Source organism: Protopterus annectens, chromosome 2.part0 (genome assembly GCF_019279795.1).
Source record: "Protopterus annectens isolate FY-2018-M chromosome 2.part0, PAN1.0, whole genome shotgun sequence".
Taxonomy (NCBI): domain Eukaryota; kingdom Metazoa; phylum Chordata; order Ceratodontiformes; family Protopteridae; genus Protopterus; species Protopterus annectens.
The window spans coordinates 1335009971-1335030455 of NC_056728.1; the positions used below are offsets into that span (position 1 = coordinate 1335009971).

Sequence of the window (20485 nt, forward strand, 5' to 3'; positions counted from 1 at the left end):
TTTTTCTCTTGACCTCTAACCTTGCTCTTCTTCACTAATCACATAACCTGAGGCCTGCTTCTCCTGCTTTATCCAAACGATGACTCCCAGTGATGCTGAGTTAAAAAATATTACAAATAGCTTTTGGCGTGGCCCGTGGCTGCATAACTCTCAACATCTTAGGTCAAAAAATCTGGACAAAGACATAAATAAAAGTGGGACAAAGGCCAAAAAATAGGGAGAATTTTTAAATATTGCTCTTACAAACTTAGAAAGTTAATAGAATAGCAGGTCTTGCATTGGCATGAATTTTCTGAAGGGTATGAAGTCTGAAACTCAAATGTCTATCATTATTTTCTAACTACAGTCTTAAATGATTTGCCACTAATTTGCCAGAAACCGCAATTTTATGAAAAACTGACTAAAAATACGAGACAAAAATCTGGACGTTCTGCAAAACTGTTAGAAAAATATGTATTAGTAATATGCATGCTTAGTGCATTCGAGGTTTAAAAGAGTTAATACATTTATTCTGTTCACACTGCATGAATCTGCACAAGCTACTAGAGACATTCCAATCCCGTTATGTCATGAAAATATGCGCAGCTATGATCTGCTTATGCTTTGGAAATTAAAAGGAAAGCATTTGATTTCTGCTAATGTCATGAAAATAATAATAATAAGTGTTTCATTTCTACTAGTGTCATGAGACTTAACAAAGAGTTATTGATTTTCTGCTTATGCCATGAGAAAGTACACAGCTGCTGAAGCTATTGATAATGAAAACAAAGGCTGCTTGAAAGTATAAACCGTAGTCAGCATTACTTGTACCTAAGCTAGAAATGTACCTTGAATCTAGGTAAAATGTAACACATATATATTAGAACTGCACAATTGAAGAATAGAAAGTTTGTAGTGGGCTAAAAATAAGCCCCAAGGCCAGGTTGTTTTTCTCAAATGTTTTTGTAAATCAACAATAATCCAGTCATGTCAGCAGGAAATCTAAGTAACATTTTCTATGTAATACATAGTGAGTTTTAAATCTGAACATGTCAGCAAGAAATCTAAGTATCATTTTCTGTAAAACAATACAGAAAGCTGTGTCTAACTACGTCAGCAATAGAAGCAACATTTCTGTGTAACATGGAAAGAACTGTATAAAAGTAGCATACTGCTCACTAGTAATTTAGACAAATCCTGTATCTGCATGTTTTGTCTCCTTGCTGCAAGTAATAAAGGGTGCCATACTTGAACCTTACGTGAATTGGTCTTTGAAGTTTTTTTCTTTGACAGATTGGTCCTTCGGACCAACCCTCTCTTCGCCTCAGATCAGACGGGCCAGGTGGTTGAAACCGTATGGGGAGAAACCAAATTGGTGGTTCTTATTTGAAAAGCCCTCCGACTGAATTGTTGTACAAAAGAGGCCAGCCACTTTCTGATCTGCGACTGAAGGACGGGTCTCCACAAATCAGGTGATGAATCACGTAGGCTCAGGTAAGGTGAATCTACTTTTTTCTGTTTTCTGTTTTAGATCAGGGACTAGATTTGTATTGTTTTTGTCAAGACTGTATTTTACAAGTCAGGGACAGAAAAGATTACTGTCTTGTCATAGATCAGGAGAAACAAAATAAGTAGGCAGTCATTCTGAAGAGACTATAACAAAATCCGTGGTACCATGGTAAAAATAAGAGAAGTTACGTAACGATCAAAAGGGTAGAACAAAATGGGTAATAATTGCACAAAAAGACCCCAAAATCCGCCATTAACCGAAGACGCAAAATACATGCAGTCGCAGTGCGCTGACATTAAATATTATTCAAAATGGGTTAATAAATATGAATTTGACGGAAAATTAGAAAAATCCTCGCTTATCAAACTTGTCAAACAGCTCAAAATCGATTCCAAAGGTCGGGTAAAAAAGCAACGCAAATTAGGAATTCCTCAGGCACACAGGTGGATTGAGGAAGTAAACCGTAGGGAACAAAAGAACAATTCAAAAACAATGTTTTTAGATAAGGAGGACAATAACTCCCTTACCAGAATATGAAGCAAGTGAACAGGTTAGTCCACCCCCACGATATCCTGTTGTCACTGAAAATAGAGACATTGTAAAAATAAAACCGTATATTAGAGATCCCATTGGGACCAGGTCTCGAACATGGGCAGATAACTCAAATGAAGGCATTGAGTTATATCAAATGGTTAAGAATTCACGATCTATGAGTGAAGAAAAATATGCCCACTTACAGAAGTACCTAATCCTCAGGCAGGACAAGACAGTCAGGACCCAACTATTTTAGTGTATAGACCCTGGACTCCGGAAGATATCCGGAAAGCCACTGAGGGAATTCCCCATCCAAAAGTTAATTTTAGAAAATTCTAAGAAGATTTACAGGGAATGAGGCTGAGTTATAACTTAAATGGAGAAGAGGTAGAAAAAGTAGTTGGACAAATTGTGGGGCCAGATTGGCACATGATTAGTGGCAACTGGAATCCCCATGACGCTGCACACAGACCCCTCCCACATAGCAGCGCAGAACTAGACAACAGAGTAAAAGGTCTTACAGACCGCATCTCTGAAAAATGGAAGCCTAGGGCAGACTGGACTTGCATTAATCAATGCATCCAACAAGAAGGTGAAACTATTGACCGGTATTATGCCAGATTATTAGAATGTTTTAATAACCACTGTGGAATGCAGGTTCCTGAAGATCAAACACAAGATTCCCCATATGAACAGCAGTTAAAGAATGCATTCTTAAAAGGCAGTATTGCACCCATAAGCAGTTTTATTACAAAACGCATGGTAAACCATCGCACAAGCAGGTTACAATCATTACTTGAATATGCTAGGCATGCCGAAAAGCATTTTAATAGCAAAAAGAAAAAGAAAGCTCAAGTATTTTCTGTAGAAGATGGAGCAGAAGTTTATGCAGTACAGTCCGGGAAAAAGGGCAAGAAAAATGCACAGGGAAATAAACAATCTGATCAGCAATCAGAAGACTTTGAACGGCGAAAGAAAAGGGGTGAATGTTTCAAATGCGGTAAAAAGGGACACTTGGCAAAGGATTGCAGGAAAAATAAGAAGGCAACCACGGAAGACAAGGAGGGTGAGGACTGACTATATGGTAGCCAGGAATCACTAGAAGGGGATAGCAGAGAATGGACAAATGAGGATGTGATAGAGGGAGTAGAGGATGTGACAGAAGAAATAGAGGAAGTGCAAGAAGTTAGTGACAGTGAAGAAAATGAAATATTAGACCTAGCTTTATTGAGCTTGGAGCTCTATTTAGCAGACACAAAACCAGAAGTTACACTCTTGGTAGAAGGGAGGGAAGTCAAATTCTTGTGTGACTCGGGTATCACAAACCCTGATACATCCCTCCAAACTACCAGAAAACACAGAGTCACCTGATTATATACTGGTAAAAGCAGCTAATGGACAGCTGTATCAGGAGCCCCTCTCCCGTAACATTGCAATAACTGATCCTGTTTCAGGATTGACTCAGAAAAGCAAAATTGTTGTTTCTGCAAAATGCCCAGTAAACCTCTTGGGCAGAGACCTTATGCAGCTATTTGGTATAGCAGTAGTCCCAACCATGCAGGGTATGGAAGCACAGTGACAAATTGATACCTTTGCAGTGCAATCGGAGGGTGAAATGTTTTATTGGTACAGCCAGGACTTGGTTATGACTGGTCCAGGGACTGTGACCGAAGAATTAATGAATGTAGCCATCAGCAAGTTCCTCTCCCTTGACATTGATAGGCAACACTTATTGCACTGTACCCTGTATTATTGTAACACACCAGGACCTGATAAGGAATATGAGCAAAAATTGTTTAAAAATCATGCAAACAGATTGATATTACATAACCTGTACTGGGACACAGAAGGGAACAGTGTAGCCAGCTGTTCATTGCCCCAAGAGTTCTTTACACTTTATAAATCTAATCGATTACCATATGTTAGCTTAACCAAGGACAAAAACATAGACCTAGGAGAAAAAGTCACGAAATGGGAGAAACAGACAGAATTAGAACTGTCAGAAGAGGGAATACAAATACAGAAGATGAATTGGATAACTCAGACCCACCCAGCTGTACACTTGCAGTCTAGCAAGGACAGCTGATTAGCACTCCTACTAAAGGAGGAAGAGAATGCCTTACAGAATATACCAGAAACTCTCTGGTCAACAGGAAAGTCAGATGTAGGACTTATTCGTACAGTGGGACCAGTAGCTATCATGCCAAAGTCAGCATTCAGACCACAGAAAAGACAGTATCCCTTAAGAAAAGATGCAGAGGCAGGAATCAAACCTATCATAGCAGCTTTACTTAAGGACGGGGTGCTGGTAGAATCTCCCGATTCACCATGTAACACACCCTTATTTCCTGTTAAAAAAGCAAATGGAGAATGGCGTATGGTCCAAGATTTACAAGCTGTAAATGACGCAGTAATACCAAGGGCACCTACGGTGCCAGACCCACACACTCTGTTGAATGATTTAAAACCTCAACAGAAGTATTTTTCTGTGGTAGACATCAGCAATGTGTTCTTTTCGATACCAATACACCCTGACAGCCAGTATTGGTTTGCATTCACATTTCAGGGGAAAAGGTATACATATACGCGACTACCACAAGGATATTGTGAAAGTCCAACAATATTCTCACAAGAAATGGCAAGAAACTTGGCGGGATTTACCTCACCAAGAGGCAGTCAGATTTTACTTTATGTTGATGACATTTTGCTGACGACCCCCACCCAACAAGATTGTAAAGAAAATACCATAGCGCTATTACGATTTTTAGCCGCTGAAGGACATAAGGTAAACAAAAATAAACTGCAGCTTTGGAAAAAACAAGTCAAATACCTAGGATATGTGATATCCAAGGAAGGTAGAACATTAGATGAGGACAGAAAAGTAGCAATTTTGCAAGCACCAAAACCCACTACCAAGAAGGAAATGATGTCCTTCCTGGGTACAACTAATTTTTGCCAGAGTTGGATTCCAAACTATGCCTTGGAATCTGCACCTCTGACTGACCTGATATATAAAAAGCCTATGGCAGCACAGGATTTGTTACAATGGACACCAGAGGCAGAATCTGCTTTCTGCAAACTGAAACAGTTAATAGCGTCCTCATTAGTTCTAGGATTACCAAACTACCATAAACGTTTTTTCCAAACTGTAGATTGTAAGCAAGGTTATATGACATCAGTATTAACACACAGCATGGGGACAAGCAATGCCCCATTGCTTACTATTCATCACAACTAGACCCAGTGGCACGGTCCTTACCTGTGTACAAGCAGTAGTTGCAGCTGCAATGGCAGTACAGGCTTCGGCCTCAGTAGTTTTATTCCACCCTCTCACTTTGAGAGTGCCTCATGCAGTTGCAATTATTTTACTGCAAGAGAAGGTAGCATATCTTTCCCCTGCTAGGCATCTTTCCTGTATGACTATATTGTTGAGCCAACCTCACGTGACAATTGAACGATGCACAACTTTGAACCCTTCTACCTTGCTCCCAACCCCTGCAGACGACACACCACACCACTGCCTGCAGGTGATTGAGCAAAAGACACTACCTAGATCTCACGGATGTCCCCTTGGATGATGCCGAGGTGACATACTACGTGGATGGTTCGTGCAAAAGGGGTCCTGCAGGACAGAACCTAGTAGGATATGCAGTAGTTTCTGAAACTGAGATTATAGAAGCAAAACCTTTACCACACAACTTATCTGCACAGGCAGCAGAATTGATTGCCTTGACACGGGCATGTACCTTAGCAAAGGGTAAAAGTGTAAACATTTTTACTGACAGCCAGTACGCTTTTTCTACTGTACATGTTTTTGCGCAACAGTGGAAAAACGGAGGAATGATAACATCTACTGGCAAACCTATCAATCATGCACAGTTTATTTTAGATCTTTTAGAATCTATTCAGTTACCTCAGAAAGTAGCTATTTGTAAATGCACAGCTCACACCAAGCAACAAGATAGGATTTCAAAAGGTAATGCAAGAGCTGATACAGCTGCAAAACAAGCAGCTTCTGAAGTATTTCTTTTAAATGGGAAACTACAACCCTCTGAGATTTTAGACTTAGAAATGTTAAAAACAATGCAGACACTCACTACGCAAGCTGAAAAACAAAGATGGGTAAAACGAGGAGCAATTCTCGAAAAGGGGCTGTACATCTCTAAAGAAGGGAAACTGATACTACCATCTAATTTGTTTAGATATGCAGCTTTATTGAGCCATGGGCAGTGCCATGTCTCAACAGGGGGGATGGTACAGCTGGTGAACCAGGTGTTCACAACGTACGGATTTACAAACTAATTTTGTTTAATGTGCCAAATTTGTAACAAACATCATGCACAAGGGGCGTTAAAGCCCAAGCAAGGGAGTTTCCCTACACCACCATATCCGTTTCACACTATCTGTATGGATTTCATAGAATTGAACAAATGTGAAAATAAGAAGTATTGTCTTGTCATTGTAGATATGTTTTCCAGATGGGTGGAAGCCTTTCCAACCAAAAATCCAGATGCAACTATGGTGGCAAAAGTTCTTGTCAAAGAAATCATCCCTAGATTTGGCATTCCGGACAGGATCTACAGTGACAACGGTACACACTTTGTAAACCAAACCATACAGCAGTTAAGTAAACATTTTGTTATTTCTTTAAAAAATCATTGTGCAAACCATCCGCAATCTGCAGGGCTAGTTGAGAGGCATAATGGAATATTAAAGAATAAATTAAGAAAATTAATAGCTGAGACAAGAAAGAATTGGCTGTATTGTTTGCCCCTGGCACTGCTGAGCATGAGAACTGTTCCGACTGCAAAAGGATTGACTCCTTTCGAAAAACTGTTTGGAAGGGCTTATTATACACCCCAGTGGAAACTTCTTATGTCCGCAGACCAGGAAGCTGACTATACACTAGCTGAATATATGAGAAGTTTGTTGAATTCTAAACATCTGTTGCAGTCAATTTCTGTTTCAGATAAAGAACAAACTGAAACATCGGAAGTGGCAGTGATCCCAGGGGACTGGGTTTGGGTGAAAAGTATAAAAAAGAAAAACTGGACATCACCAAGGTGGGAAGGTCCATACCAGATGCTTATTTCAACACCCTCTGCAGTCAAAATCGCAGGGCGAGTCTCGTGGATCCACCTGACGCACTGTAAACTAGTTTAGAACTTTGAACTGGACAAAAATCTTACCTCTCCATCAGGGCCCTCAGCACAAAGTCTGGCTACAAAGTCAGATCAATAGGACTGATCCGTCTCAACCACAGTGAAGAAACCTTCGGTGCTGAAGGTCCTATTAGGGCAGAGAGTAAGATCACATGTCAAAAGCAAAAATGATAGAATCCAGAAAAATCCAAATAAAACCACTCGGGAGAGTCGGAGAAAACAGGAATACAGAACAACCATTTCCTCAGAAGTATTGCATAATCATCCTGTTGACTGTACTAGTGACAATAATTGTTTTTGTTGTGGCCATTCCTTTTCCCAGCCACACAAACTTGAACTGAATAAACGTGGAGAGTTGCACGTAGAGTGGCACCCAAACTTCAACACTTACCAGGCAATCAAATATGTGTATGCTGAGACCTTCAATGTTTCGAACTGCTGGATTTGCACAGCTTTGCCAACAGCAACAGCAACAGGTTATTGTTAACTTCAGTCCCCCTAGGAGCCAACAAGACCTGGAAAAATTTAGTCTATGATACATCAGATGTTACATCACAAGATAAAGTAGCATTGCACTTGTCTGTTCAACAGAAGGGGACTGTGTGTTTTTACAAAAATGATACAGTTCAGGTGGGTTGGAGCAATTGCAATGTGACTGTTCCCTATAGATGCTACAATAAAACTGATAAAACAGGTTCCTACTGCAACACAAGCTATGATTCATTTTTTGAACTGATGCATAGGACAACTGATGAAGTAAGACATAATGCTGACCTCTATAAACAACTGATTATAGTTGACAAAAAAATGTTTCATCCAGAACCAGGACATAGTAAAGTTACTACCAAATTAGAAGACTGTTATTTTGTATGTAGTAGGAAAGCATACAAGTGGTTACCTGAGAATTGGTCCGGCAGTTGTTATTTGGGGCACCTGGTTCCGGCCATAAGACACACAGCAGTTTTGCCTCAGGGGAAAATTCGAAATGTTCGATGAGAAATCAAGAAGCCTGTCAATCCAGTAGGGCAAATCAATGCAGACTGGAAAAACCATCATGCTGTGGGCCTAGGGAAAAATGGACTGTCACATATGGACTTGGGTGGTAACATCATCTCGTGGGCAGGTGTATTACCAGCATATGGAGCAACAAAATCGATCTGGGAACTGAGAAAACTGTCTAAACTTCTCAAAATAATGAGCAATGCAACCTTTTCTGCTCTAGAATTGGTGACTGATGAACTAACTGCCATGAGAACTGTAGTGCTTCAAAACCGCATGGCTCTCAACTTCACCCTAGCGGCAAGAGGAGGTACTTGCGCTTTAATCCAGGAGGAGTGCTGTTCGTATATTCCTGACCACAAACACGAGATAGACAATCACCTTGAGGTAATTCAGCAAGTGTCGGCTATGACCAAATCCATTGACGGACTTTTTCCAGAGACTGTTTGGGGGGTGGGGCAGTATCCTGATGAACATCCTGATCGCCATCTGTGTAGGAATGATCCTACTGGTGGTATGTGTTTGCTGCTGCATCCCCTGCATGAAAAGACTGATTAAAGACTTTATAGACATGTCAGTTTCAGAAACCTTATACCAAGGTGCTGAACTTGAAGAATTGTTGAAAAATTGAAAATGCTTTCATAAGTTTAAAATGAATGACTCTCTTAACTGCAAATCCTGGGTAGGAAGAGGTTAGGGGAAGAAAAAAAACTGTTTATGCTTATTTTGAAAGTAGAATAAAAGTATTAAAAGGGGGGAAATGTTAGAAAAATATGTATTAGTAATATGCATGCTTAGTGCATTTGAGGTTTAAAAGGGTTAATACATTTATTCTATTCATACTGCATGAATCTGCACAAGCTACTAGAGGCATTCCAATCCCGTTATGTCATGAAAATATGTGCAGCTATGATCTGCTTATGCTTTGGAAATTAACAGGAAAGCATTTGATTTCTGCTAATGTCATGGAAATAATAATAATAAGTGTTTCATTTCTACTAGTGTCATGAGACTTAACAAAGAGTTATTGATTTTCTGCTAATGCCATGAGAAAGTACACAGCTGCTGAAGCTATTGATAATGAAAACAAAGGCTACTTGAAAGTATAAACCGTAGTCAGCATTACTTGTACCTAAGCTAGAAATGTACCTTGAATCTAGGTAAAATGTAACACATATATATTAGAACTGCACAATTGAAGAATAGAAAGTTTGTAGTGGGCTAAAAATAAGCCCCAAGGCCAGGTTGTTTTTCTCAAATGTTTTTGTAAATAAACAATAATCCAGTCATGTCAGCAGGAAATCTAAGTAACATTTTCTATGTAATACATAGTGAGTTTTAAATCTGAACATGTCAGCAGGAAATCTAAGTAACATTTTCTGTAGAACAATACAGAAAGCTGTGTCTAACTACATCAGCAATAGAAGCAACATTTCTGTGTAACATGGAAAGAACTGTATAAAAGTAGCATACTGCTCACTAGTAATTTAGACAAATCCTGTATCTGCATGTTTTGTCTCCTTGCTGCAAGTAATAAAGGGTGGCATACTTTAACCTTACGTGAATTGGTCTTTGAAGTTTTTTCCTTTGACAGAAACTCTTTACAGTTGAGAGGTATGTGTGGCTGTAATTGAATTGCAATAATGAAAAAATAAATAAATGGCATTAAACTGCACCTGATGTTTAATTTTTCCTGCTGGAAAATGTACTTGCTCTGTACAGATTGCAAAGGTATTTGGGTCTACTACAGGTATTGCTCACTGCCACTTACTCAAAAAAGCAAGTGTATGAACTCCCACTAGCCTGCTCTCCCAGTCTACATAACCCTCCCAGCAGCCAACCCTTTCAGCTGTATAGCCTCACCAAAACCATAACTCTAACCTTAAAACTCCTACCCAGTTCCCAACCACAGTCCTAGCTCCAGTACCCTAAAATTCCACTCCCTTCCCTAAACATAAAGTCCACATACACTCTAAAAGTCCAACCCGTCTCTCTAAACCTAAATTTTCTGATTGCAGCCCTAACCCTTAAATTCCCCTCATGTTCCCTAAACCTAAAACTCTCTTCCTATTCCCTAACCCCCAAACTCCCTTCTTACTCCCTAACCCTAAAATACTCCATCCCTATACTTAAATCCCCCTCCTTTCTACACAGCTGCTGTACTTACCTCATTTGAATTTGAATAACGTGTTCGGATAAGCTGCAACTGCTTGCCCAAAATGATATTCAAATTTGAGCATGAGTGACAGCCTACATGAGTTACAAGGCACTCAAGAGTTTACCTTTACAAAGGTGAATTACACCCAGGTGAACAGCAAATGTTCGAAAGTACAATTTCAAAATCACATAATCTCGACCCAACAATGTTCGAAAGACTAAAGGTCGATTGCTGTATTGCATTTGGCCATTAACCATTCGCACAATCTGAGTATGACCTTAAAAGCCCTTGCATATGTGTGTACGCAGCTTCGGCATTCTGTTTGAGGTAGTACTATTTCAGATTCAGTGGTAGCAAGCTGAAATCCTTCTATTCATTGTTGTGGATTATTGTGTACAGCAGATGTCGCAGGATGGAGGTATGAAGTCTTGTGAATGACTGCTGTAAGGGAAATTATAAACAAAGACTGCAATGTAGCTACTGCTGCTAGTTCCGGACACTTTCCAATGCATTTTCATGTTAAAGTATTATGCCATCTGTAGTCAATTATGCATGTAATGTATCCCTATAGCATACCTGACAGTAACCGAACGTGCAAATATTTGAAATAAATAGAGAAAGATGTGACCTGAGTGGCATATAGTGTATAGTATTTAATGTACAGTACAAACATAGTAGTGAAAGTATGCCAGTCATATGTCCGTCCCTCAGTCGCAACTGCTGTTGTAGAGCATGTCGGAATAAGTAAACTGTATTGAATAGAGAGCATGGTATCTGTGTATTTGATATAGTGGGTCAGGTAATTCTGTAAAGCTTGGCTCATGTATGTAATGCTATGGAAAATGGTGCAGTAAGTGGCAAGGTTGATTTTAAGTTGTAAGTGCATATTGTGGAATAGCAAATACCAGAAGCAAAGTTAACATGTGTATTCCCTAATGTCATCATAGCTGTCCTGTCTGTGCTGTTATGTGTTGTCTGTTGTTGTTCACTGGATAAAAAGTGTGCTTTCACCTGTCTTTCAGCCTGGGGAATGTGGTTCACAGGAGTATGTGCCAGGTACGGTGAATACAGTGTACACTACAAGCAGGACCCAGAAAGGACATGAACTGCTAATGATTGATGGTTATCAATACTACCAAGAGAAGTGTGTACAAGCTAGGCAGTATTGGTGTTGTATGCATAAAAACAAGGAAAGATGTAAGGGTAGATGTCTTACAGACTCAGAAAAGGATGGTTATAAATTGGTTAAGAGCAACCCCCATTATCATGCACGTGATGTGCTGCAAGGGGAGGTAATGAGAGTTAAACATTCACTCAAACGTCGAACAGAGCAGTCTGTGGAAGACCCCACTAAAATAGTTGCTGAGGTGCTAGCTGGTACATCAGTGGACATGGTGAATGAGTTACCTAATACCACAGCACTGAGGCAAAGTATTGGGAGGTGGAGGTATAAGCAGAAGTTGACCATGTTTAAAGACTTCCACTCCTTGAGTGAACTTGACAGCTGATATGCTACCCTTGAAGACAGGTACATTTGTAATACGGCACAGCGCAGATACACCTAGTGACACAAATGTTGTTGTTATAACCACTATAGATAATCTCAGAATGATTTGCCAGTCGGAATATATACTGGCAGATGGGACCTTCCCCATCAGCACTAGTGAATGCATACAGGTTTATACTTTGCATTGTGCACTTAATGGTGAAGTGAGCAAAAAGGTAGTACCAGTGGTGTATAGGATACTACCCAGTAAATGCGAAGATTACAATTATGCAACGGCAATGAACTGACACTGTTACCCAACATGGTGCTTACTGATTTCAAATGTGCCACAGTTAACTCTATTAGGAGACACCTACCCAACATCCTAGCTAAGGGCTGTTGGTTCCATTTTTGTCAAATAGTGTGGCGGAACATCCAGAATTTGCATATGGCAGGCACCTTCGGTAACAGTATGTCTTTTGCCATGTTATGCAAAGAGATACTGGCGTTGGCAATTGTGGCACCTGAGGATATCAGTAACACCTTTGCCGAAATAGAGGCTGGCATGCCAGAGGAGGGCAAGCCATTATGTACCTTTGTTAAAGAAACATACATCCATGGTAGGCCATGTAGGTATGGAATGTGTGGGATATGTCCAAGAGGGTACCCCCTCTGTTCGACAGCTCATTGTGGAACCAACATGAGACATGTGTGATGGGATACCCACGCAGTCAGAATGCAGTAGATGGGTGGCACAGGAGACTATGGAGTTTAATGGGTAAAAAAAAAAACATTGTACATGCTGGATATCCTGCATGCAGTACAGTTGGAGCAGAACCATGTTGATGATCTTAGGTGTAGACAGTTGCTCTGTCTGCCTTTATCCCCAAAAAGGAGAAGATTGTTGGATAAGGAATCCAGCTTCACTAATCTACTTGCAAAGAGAAATGAGTTCACAGCAAGGGGATTCGTAAAGCTGGTTGCGAAATACTGTTCATTTCCATAGAGATGCTTACAGTTCTGTACTTTTATTGGAATGGACTTTTATTTGTGTGTTTAAATGCGTATTGTAAAGCTGTCTACACGTGTCTCACAACAGATTGGCTTATTTGGGATAATGGGACACTTCTAATGCACTACTACTTCCTGGTTGCAGCTGTTTAATTGGAGATTGTGAGTTGGACACAGCACAAAAGCACGGGACGTTGGACACATTAAAGCAGTTTGAAAAAGTCGAAAAAATATTTCCGCTATATGATTTTCGACACTATTTGAATTTCATGTTTATGAATTTGCTTATGCGAGTCACGGAAGTGAATATTCACACAAGTCTGTTTTGTGGTTCTAAAGGTAAACCCACTCAAGCCCCTGGCACTGAGATAGTGGACTTCGAGGGCTTAGGATTCGAGTGCATGTAGTGTTTCCAAAGTATTTGTATAACACTACTACAAAGGAACCAATAAAGTCAAGAAAACAACATTTTTCAGTAGAACAAATGCACGAAGCTAAGGAAGCATAATGTGAAGAACAACTGTGGACATTTCAGAATAAACTCTTTGGTTATTTTTTAACAGAGAAGGTGGTGATGGCATGGGAAAGACTTATGGAAGAAGTTATTTAGGCAAGAACAGTAGAAAGTTTAGTGATGCCTGAAAATGACATACTGCAATTCCAGGGAAAGGGATGAAGGTAAAAAGATATAGGATTTTGTTTAACAATGAATGACAGATAATCAATTAAACAGAAAAAAGTGCAGACTAAATTGCCTGTTTCAAAATTCTACTGTAGTATTTTCGGGTTCAGGCACCTAGGCGGTGTAACACCCCCCTGTGAGACAGCTGGATGTGGACACATGGCAGGTTGGCAGTTTAGCTGCAGTAACAAATGCCTGTGGACAATTCCCTGTGGGAATAGAGGAACCCCCTGCACCCTAAACACAGGTGGCAGACACAAACCCCCACAGTGATACACTCTGCACCCCCCCTAGAAGCCACCATATGCAACTGTCAGTGGAACGTGGCTGGCATAGGATGCCACGTGGGCATGAAAGTGGTAACATGAAACCTGTGTGCTGTGGGCAAACCCTTTATTAACACAATATGTAAAGTGATCTGTGTAGTGCTTGGTGCGTACTAAACCCAAATATAATCACAACTTGTAGAAATGTGCCACAGCACGGAGGAAATCCTGCACATCACTGTAGTCACACTTATATTGCAAGATGTGCTTTAGGTGACGCTCCCTTACAACAGTAGCTTTCCTCCGCAGTGTCACAGGCATCCCCCTTAAAAGAGACTCCTGTCAGGTATCTGTCAGGTTCTGTTCCTGTTGCAGAACAGACAGAAGGTCGGATAGCTGCACAGTAGAGTGTCCCAGTAACACCTTCAGCTGACGATGCCATGCCTCCACCTGGTTATTAGTCCGTGGGATGTCCATGTCAGAGACATCACACACATTCCAAAACCTCAAAGGGTAGGACGATGGCAGTCATTGCTGTACTGAAAAGCGGGATGCATACTTGTGTGGTCAGCCTCGCACATAATGATGGTCGAGAAATACACAAATAGGCTAAGCACAGTTTGGTAAAGTAGCTACAATGTCCAGAAATGCAGGGACAACATCTTCGTGTGGTAGGAATGCCAATGCAATCAGCTTGCGGATGGCAATTGAGAAAGCAGTGTCCATACCATAGAGGGCCACAAGGTGGTGATGCTGGATTTGGTGCCAAATGATCTGTGCAAAATGGAATAGGAACCCCTTCAGAATACTCTTAGGGAATGCCTTATGGCTGGCATGGATTGCTGCCTTCTCGAAATCAGTCATAATATACTGTGGAGTCAAGGTGCATCCCTGTTCTGCGGCCATACCCTTCAGTATCTCCCACATATTGTTGTATGCAGACTCTGACTTCCGTGTCATGAGACAGTACACCAGGTGGACGATCTTTGCTGAGGCGGGGGTGCCAATACATCCATGTAATGTATACAGCTGGCGACATATATCAGCCCGTGTGGGGAAGGTGCCATCCCCAAGAATGATGTCAGACCTGCACAGCTCAGTCAGATTCTGTGATGTAGTAAGTAGAACCAAGGAATCAGTCCCATCCATATCAGACCTTCTACGGAGGATAAAGCTGCCACTACGGAGTGGATACTGGCTGACATCAATATCTGCAAGTGTTGCTGGAGGTGTGGTCATGTATGCCCTTGCCCTCTGCCGTACCCTGGTTATGCTACAACGCAGGGTGGCACGGCAAGGCATCTCTTGTAGTACACTGTCATTCGCTGTGCCTACAACACTCTGCATTACTAGGCTTGGCAGGTCATTGCCGGTTACCACCCTCTGCCACAGTTCTGCTCGCAGTGTAGCTACTTAGGCTGTTGTTGCATCTGGGCTGTGCTGGTGTGGCAGTGATTTCAGCAGTTCTTCCCCCTCATCCTGGTGAACAGTGATGGCATGACCTCTGCAGGCCTTTACTCTCCGCTCGATACATGCCCAGGACCATTTAGGTGGTGCTTCATGCTCCAAATGGTAGAGGTATCCCTTCACTACCAGCTTTGGTTTGCCCAGTTGGCTGGGCACTGTGCTGTATCTGTGGCCAAGCTGACCGGGGCTATACAGGTACATAGATTCCATCATGGTAATGCCACTTGTTGATGGCTTCTCTGTATCCATCACAGCCAGAGTAGCTGGGAACAGGATGTAGACACGACCCTGGTACAAGTCACTATCAGACGTTAGATTAGTTGCTGTACACCTTGTGTTGTACCCTGTGAAGTAGCACTGCCTACCACAGTGGCCCTGTGCAGCTGTCTGCACTCGACCTTGCTCTGGCTGCTAGGGTTTCATTATGTGCAGTTCACTCAGCCATGCGGTTGACATGTGCTTGTAGTCTGGTAGGTGTCTACACAGCTTGCTTGCAACACAGGTTCTATGTGTACTGCACAGCTGTTGCTGCTGGCCAATCAGGGTGTGGGGCCCAGTCACAGTTTCAGTGACAGAGGTTACATAGGGAGGTTTCTCTGTGTTGCACCCTTGTCTGCCTACATGGGCTTGCATACTTGTGTACCCCAGCTGCAGCAACCAATGGATGGGTTTGGTGGCCCCCGCAATACACACATGCTGCTGTGGACTGGGAGGTGGGTTGCTACCCCTGCATGAAAGTGTTCCCTACTACAATGTTTATTTCCTGCTGTTGGGTTGGTAGTTTGTGCTTGCCTGGGTTGGCATGTTCCCACATGCCACTGCACTAGGGGGGCTCTAGCAGGACAGTTACTGTCTGTTGCAGGCATGTCTCTCCACCACTTTGGGTTGGTCATGTATTGGAGCCATTTCCAACAGTGGTACTCACAGGGACACTGTGTCCATCATGCTGTGACATGCTTGGTTGGTGTTACAGCAACAGGTCTTGCGGTAGCATGTACTTTCTAAGGGATATGAAGTATGAAACTCATCTGTCTGTTCCACGACAGTGACGTATGGCCACATGTGTGTGGTATTTGAGCTACCCATATTCTGCACAGCTCAGGGCTGTCTGTGCTGTTATATACTGTTAGGGGGTATTGGCAGGGATGCGTGTGGTGTTCTTGCTCTTTGGAACACGCGCATGTATGTACGCTCTGCTGCAGCTGCAGCTACTGTGGGTTTTACTGTCTGCTTCCCCAGGAATGTTTGCTGTGCAGGTTTGTGTGGACTTGTGGAGCTCTACAGGTATGCTACATTTAATATTGTGCTTTGTGTGGACTTGTGGAGCACTAACGGTACGCTGCTGTTATTTTCATGCTTGTGTACATTTTAGCCTTGTTCTGCTGCGTTGCGCTGCTGTTTCCACTGTCGGGTGGCAGCCCGCGTACTTGCTTTAGGGTTTGTCTCTGTTTGTTGGTTTTCCCACCGATGTGGATTCCCACGACGTATCTCCCTTTTGGCTGCACCGCTCTACGGTATAGCAGTGCTGCGGCCTTCTAGTTTCGGCGGTGTAGCTCACGGGCATTCGTCTCACGATCTACACGCCAGAATCCAGTATTTTCAATTTTCTGTTGCACCACTTTGAAATAACTGGCACTGAACTTGAAAAGTCACCATTTTTTAATTGCTGTTTTAACCTATCCACAACATTGGGGTTGGTATAATGATTAGGGTGTTTTCCTCACAGACACAAGGTACAGAGTTTGATTCTCATCTTTAGTCGTGGTCTAGTTATTGGCTAACCTAATATTTACCTATAAATTATCCTTATGCTCTTTTCTCTTTTCTATAGCCAAATGTAGTTTACCATCACTTATAAAACAGTGCAATATTAACTGTATTATTAGACACTTATGGAAATAATAATGTAGTTTATAATTTCACAGTTTTCTTCCATTTAATTTAAATTACTCAGTACCATGTAAATCATCTACTGAAATACCTAACTAGCACTTCTGATATTTCTAGTTATTCTGTTGCTTCCCTAGTTATCCAATCATTCTCTAGCTCATGCTCTCTTATAAAATAAATGTATAAATGCTTAGGTAACCATTCTGAGACTACAAATGTCCATAGACAGCATAATATTAGACTGAATAATACAAATGGAAGACACCTTTGGGTATTAATCCTTTACCAAAATAAACAACAGTGTTTTCTTTTGAAGTTCCAACCAACTCCAAAGAGCAACTTCCATATAACATCATAACCAATATAATCCCCCCACCAAAAAAAAATGCAGTTGTGCAGCTCTCCAATACAGGAAAAAGTTCAGGAATAGCCATGCCCTATGTGACCTTTTCCTTGCCAGATAAATTCCATCATCATTCTCTTCATGGTAAAACAAGAGTTTTAATTTATATAATGCCAAAGGTAACCAAATGTTTGATCTGCCAAGACCTACTTATCCAAACATTTGACCTATCTAGACCTACTCATCCAAGTCTATCAGTAAGTTTTTTACATTTAATAACTTAGGTTTAACATTTAACCAGTTTAACTTCTGATACGTGCTTTCCATGGGCTTCTCTTAGAAGCCACCAAAATTCTGAAATATTTAATCAGCTCATGGCCTCACAACTAAAAATATTTCCTATACAAAGACTGAGGGTTAAAATTCTATCAAACTGTATGCATGATTTAAATATATTAAATATATTAAGAACACAATAATCCACCTGTTTACCTTCTGAAAGCCTGAATTGAGTACTCCATTGGTTGTTCGTCAATTATTTTATTCAAAAGGTTGTAAAACCACAATAAAAAAATAGCTGAACACAACTTAGGCACAGTAACAAATTCAGTAGGGTAAAACCTTCCAACCTGATTCAGTCCGTGAGTAGTAAAGTCCTCAGTTGAACAGATTGTAATGACCTCCACAAGCCAGTCCCATTAACCGGTAACAGCAGCTGTAGCTTGAGACCAAGTCCATGAACAGTATAGTCCACAGTAAAACAGACTACAATACGCTCCTCACAGCCAGTCCCAATAAACAATGACAGCAGATGCAGCTTGAGAATGAGTCCGTGAATAGTACAATCAACAGTTTAAACGGAATGCAATGAGCTCCACAAAGCCAGTCCCAATAACCAGTTACAGCAGCTGCAGCTTGAGACTTACAAACTGCACATCCCAGTAGATCAGTCTACCCTCGGGTATCAATTGCACAAAAAAGATATCAGCAAAATATAAAAAAAATCAAATGGTTCCAAGAAACAAAGTCTTCACGATCTCAGACCTCACTCCTGAACTTGTTGACAGCAGATTATAGCAACACCAAACAGTTCCAAGGAAATAATTCCTAATGGTAATCGCTTTCGTCCACTTAAACGTGGACTTTTTCAAACCTAAATATCTCACCATTAAGGCTTGTTTTAAATAACAATCCCATAATCCCCTTAATTGTTAACCTCATCAATTAACCAATTAAAACAACAATTAGTTATAAATTTTTAAACAGACATTACACTAGCAAAATGCTGTCAGTTAAAAATACTTGCGTTGTTCTAAGGAAATTTATCAAGCTTTTCATAATCAAAATGACAGATTTTTCAACCTCACGAAAGAAGAGGAGGAATTATTGAGAAATTTGAGATCAACAGATCAAATGAGGATTATGAAGCCAGATAAAGGGAGAGGGACAGTGATTGTGGACACAAATGACTACATAAATGATATAGCAAATCTCTTGAACGACACAGAGAAATATGAAATAGTTTCCCTCAATAAGACCAACATTGCACACAGGAGGATACAGTTATTTATCGAAGACAGTATTTTTCAGGGGATTATTAATGAAGAAACATACAGATTTTTGGCTAATGAAAACCCTTATATACCCACTGTCTTTGGTATCCCCAAAGTACACAAGTGTGTTGAACACCCTCCATACAGATCAATAGTGGCTGTCCATAACAGTTCAACCTACTCCTTGGGCATCTTTGTAGACAAACTGTTAAAGAATTCGATGCGCCTTATTCCACATGTGTTAGTTGATGCATGGGATTTTTTGACTAGAATCAAACAAAATCTAGGTGGTGAACTGGTGGGATTTTCAACTATTGACGTAGTTGATCTTTTCAATTCCATTCCCCACCAAGAGGGTATCTAATTTTTTCGGGAAGCCATTCATGACTACACTAACTTGAATCCAGGGCTTACTAATTTTGTGGTGGATGTTATGGAAGTTATCTTAAATAATAACTTCATTTTTTTTTTTTGAAATGAGTACTTCAGACAATTAAAAGGGGTGGCCATGGGCTTAAGTAGTGACCCTATTTTTGCAAACTTGGTCATGGCCACTTGGGAGAAGAAGTATATTTTCACCTCGAGATTTGAGAAGGAATGGGCCTTATATCTCCATTACCTTGACGATGTGTTTGTCCTTTGGAAAGGAGAGGAAATGTTAGCAAATCATTTCTATTCTTACATCAACCAAATTAATCCCTACTTCAAGTTCACACACACATTTTTCCCAGATTCTATTGAGTATTTGGATGTGACTGTTTCAACTGACAGAAGTACAGGGACTTTCACATTTAGAGTGTAACGTAAACCCAAATATTCCAACAACTTCTTGGCCTTTGACAGTAGGCACCCCTTCCGTGTTAAGAAAAATCCTGTGAAGGGGCAAATGATCATGGGGGCAAGGATGTGCTCTACTTTGATTGATTTCAAACGTGAATTGGATTGCCTCATGCAAATGTTTCTGGATAGAGGATACCCCGAAAGGTTGGTGTATTCCTTGGGAGAAGAGGTGTTGAAAGAATGGGGGGGGGAGATATTCACCTTTATTAGGTCAAGGTAACATCCAGGAAGAATCAAACAAAGATTATTTTTTTTCCAAAGCTATGGTTACGTACGATGACAATTTTGGGTACACACTTAAAACTATTATTACCAAAAATTGGGTTATCATTGAAGGTAATAGCGAAGTGTACAGCCAATTAGGTAGTACATAGGTTCATAGGTTGGTACTAGGCTATCAGTCCTAGGGCCTATAAAAGCCTAGCCATAACAATTCCTTGGCTATTTCTTCCCACACTATTTACTTCCCTGGACCCCTGTCTAGCAGGGGAAGCTCTTTCCAGTAGTGAGAATCAAACCTTGCACCTTGTGATTGCTAGGCATACACCTTAACCACTGTACCATTTGGCCTTTCAGGTACCCCTTTATTCATTCAAAAAGTAGGG

The 20485-nt window shown here is 40.9% G+C and overlaps 1 protein-coding gene across 3 annotated transcripts in view; it reads right to left on the reverse strand.

Moving 5' to 3' along the window:
• Positions 1-20485, reverse strand: part of LOC122793475 (myosin VIIA and Rab interacting protein) — a 2819605-nt gene that overhangs the window by 288216 nt on the left and 2510904 nt on the right. The window lies entirely within an intron of this gene.